At 48.0% G+C, this 3,719-nt stretch overlaps 1 protein-coding gene across 1 annotated transcript in view; it reads right to left on the reverse strand.

Annotated features, from left to right (window-relative positions):
* Positions 1-3,719, reverse strand: part of CADM1 (cell adhesion molecule 1) — a 168,657-nt gene that overhangs the window by 48,601 nt on the left and 116,337 nt on the right. The window lies entirely within an intron of this gene.

A 3,719-nucleotide genomic window follows, 5' to 3' on the forward strand; every position in this document is an offset into this window, starting at 1 on the left:
AAGGGAGAACAAACATCCCAGCGTTACGTGAATCATTTCATCTGTCTGAGAAAAGCAAGTGACTGAGAGGATACATCTACCGGTTAGCTCCTTGTTTCCTTTGAACCATCTGATGGTGGTGGCTGGTCTGCTGGCCATGGCAGTGCAGTTCAGCTCAATCTCTTCTCCCTCAACGGCGATCTCCTTCTGGATATCAATTACCAAATTGCGTGGCGGGACTACAATGAAAAAGACAGCACAACATGTACTTGATGAAAAAACCCCAAACATTCTTTGATCACTAACACAAGACAAAACTGTCAGGAAAGCCTGTAAAATCTACTAGAGGAAACTAGCCACCAGCATTTATTTGATCTTTCAATCGATCAAATGCTTTGATAGGCGGTTTCACAGTAATCAAGGGTAAGCGCTTTCACTCTCCGCCTAATAATCATCGTAGCTTCGCAAATTATTGCTTATCAAATTTGTAACTTTCTGTCCTCTCTCCCAGGCAGGCACCATTCCAGGGAAGAGCTTTAGCCTTCTGTGCTGTTCGGTTGTGTGCGTTGCCGTTTAAAAATACAGCTTGACTCCGTGCACGTTTCTTGACTACTTCTGACAAGGAGAGGAAACACAAAAACTGACATTTGGAAGTGCGTTACTTACGGTGCCTCTAACCTCGCAAGGCAGTTTCTCCTCTCGCGCTGTTCAGCTTCGAGCCTGGGCCGTGAGGAGTGGAGGCAGGCCAGCAAACATCAAGCTCATTTAAGACGCTCAAAAAGCCACCGAGCGCGAGCCCGGAGTGGAATGCCGTCACCTTTGAGGCAACACGGTGTCCCCCATCAAACCGCCATAAACCAAATACAAGACCATCCCAGGGAGGAGAGAGCCAGCTCTGCCTCCAGTGACAGGCACTTGCATCGTATGGCCCTTCCTCTAGGATGGTAATTTGCCGTTCTCCCCAGACACGTATCTTCTTGTAAAACACGAAGCTAGAAGACTATACTCAATGAAAAATTATCCAGCGATATTCAGAAACAGGCTAGAACTTCAGGGGGATAACCACCGCTGCAGCACAAGCCAGAGACGTGACGAGCAGCCTTAAAATTACGACACAGAAGCAAGGAACCTCTTCCCCACGAAAGCACCGGTAGCTAGTAAGGCAAAAACCAGAAAAAAATGAACATCAAGAGTTTGTGCAGCACAGAGCTGCAGTTTCGGAAAAAAACCCCAGAACTTCCAAAGGAAACTCAACTTTGCTCTGATCAACGTGATTAAGCAACCGCATAGTTCAAATGTGACTAACACATTTTTGAGCTGATGAAGAACAAATATGTGTAAATACCATCCAGATGATCAAATGGACTAATTAGTCACTTGTGACTTTTCTCTAAAAAGAACAGAACGGGCTACATATTTGAGATGTTCACATGTTCCAATTAAGCATGAATAAATCTACATACCGTGTCACGGGAGACATTAAAGTACGTGGGAGAGCCGGGGGAAGCACACTGCTAAAGCAGGAAAAAGCAAGCGCGACGCCCTCTCCGAACACTGCCTGCAAAAGAAGGATGCCTCCAGACCTTGCTCCGCTCTCCGAAGCGACTATCGTTAGCAGCAGATCGGCAAAACTACTCTTTGATGACAGAACTGAAGGTTTGTCGAAGCCTGAGCGATGACCACCAGATCTTTGGTGGGGAAGGCATCCCCAGGAGGACCAGCCACACACCGCTCCCCCGGCCCCGGCTCATTTTTTCTCCTCATTAGGGAGTCAATAATAGGGAAGACAGGAAAGACGCGTCATCCTCGGTGTCACGGTGCCCGATCTCTCCGTACAAACGCTAGCTAAGATGAACGGTCCCCTCCCCAGTCTTCTCATAATAAACATCCATCTTCGCTGCCTGCTCCGTGACCTACCGTTTGGCCCCAGCGTGCGACGAAGGTGAAGAGAAAACACCCGCTGCTTTGCAGATGGCGGGAAAAGCAGGCACACACCGGCCATGCCGTGAACCCTTCTCAAAAAGAACTGAAGCACGAGGCAAGAAAACACTCTCCCCTGAATTCTCAAGCACAATTCGTGTTTAAAAAAAAAACAAACCCCAAAGAACCGCATTTTGTCTGCCGCTTGAAAGCCAGGCAGTGCTGTGGCTTATAGGTGAATAAAGTAAGTACTGTTATTTCAAACACCTTCTCGGCACTGTTAGCAGCGAAATGAAGTCCAACAAACTATTTCTGCGCGCGTACGATTAGAGAGGAGAGCTGGAAGAGAGCTTCCTATTCCCGTGAATACTGGGAAGCGCACTAAAACTTTGAAGACGTTGATAAACGTAATAGCTATAGTAGAACCGCTTATACACATTATTTAAGCGACGTCTAAAAACCTAAGAACCAAATCTCATTAAATAAAAGGAGGAAGATTTAAACTAATCAGCGAGCGAGATCTGACATTAAGTCACCCTCTGTGATTCAGGTTCTCCTATTAATAGAGTCTTAAAAGCCGCTGCTAATCTGCAGAAACAGCTCTAATAGCACGGGCTGCTATTATTGGTAACCGCATCGGTCTTGCGGCTGCCCGTGCACCGCAGTCCTGCAAAGCCCGAGGGAGCGAAGGAAAGGCAAGAGCTCGGCAGGGCTGCGCGTTTGGGGGGGGGGTGTGTGTGTCAGCTCTGCAAATAGCCGTTCCTAAGCAAGTGAGCAAACTTAGGGCGTCAAATGAGAGATCTTACTTTCTCTTACGTGCAAAACAAATTTTTGCTAGAATTAACAGGAAGCTATCGCTTTCCATCAGTCGAGCTCCAGATTTCACCAGATACGTATCAACCGACAAACAGGCAAAAACTTACGCATCTTCACAATGGCAGGAGGTTCACCAGCGAGACTGTTAGTAATATCTGCCCTTACGGAATATCATCGACGGGCAAAGATGCTGCCATTCGTCACTAAAATGTAATCTCTCGAATCCCCAAGTTTTGGAAGAAAAGATTCAGTATGTGATCAGAGCAGTCTGATCACTGAAAACACAAAATTCATAAACTGAACAGTTCTCCGTGCTACGAAGCATTCGTGTGAATTTCTTTCCCCTCTGCATATCAGATAATTATTGAAAGACATTTGCTACAGCTTTTACTTTCTGGCTGGCTTCTTCCTGACTTCACCGAACGAGACGCAACCGCCGCAACTGATCTCCCCTTCTCCCTCAGAGACGTGCCTTCTCTCGCCCTAAAGAAGACAGATACGAGGCGGAGAAGGGCTAGTCTTGCAGAGCTCACGCCGTTCTGCCAAGCCCTGGGCTGGGCAGGCGCTCCTTCCAGGACGTCGGCAAGTCCAGACTTGCCCAAAAAGCCAACGATTCACTTGGATACTCTTACAGACCGGTGGACAGCACAAACAACTCATCCTTGCAGGCTGTCTGCAAACGAAGGCTGGTATTAAATCCCGCTCCGTAAAGGGCAGGGAAACCTCGCAGCCTTTCCCAAGCGACCTGCCCAAGTAAAGGAGAGGCTTGGAAGTGGAGAACGCCTCACGCTTACACCTCCGCTTGTTCTCTGAGGCTGAAAATCGCCTGCGGACAAAAAGGGGAAGACCCAAGCATCACACCAAATATGATGCCTTGCGAGACAGGAAGGCGACGCAAGGGCTATGGCATGCCACCGGACCACCCGCTTGGTATTTACCGGCAACTCTTGGAAATCTTGTGTCTGCAGGTTCAAGCCCTAAGCTGCGTTGAGCTATTGAAGAGC

This window comes from Pygoscelis adeliae, unplaced genomic scaffold, assembly GCF_000699105.1.
Source record: "Pygoscelis adeliae isolate BGI_AS28 unplaced genomic scaffold, ASM69910v1 Scaffold275, whole genome shotgun sequence".
In the NCBI taxonomy this organism is placed as follows: Eukaryota; Metazoa; Chordata; class Aves; order Sphenisciformes; family Spheniscidae; genus Pygoscelis; species Pygoscelis adeliae.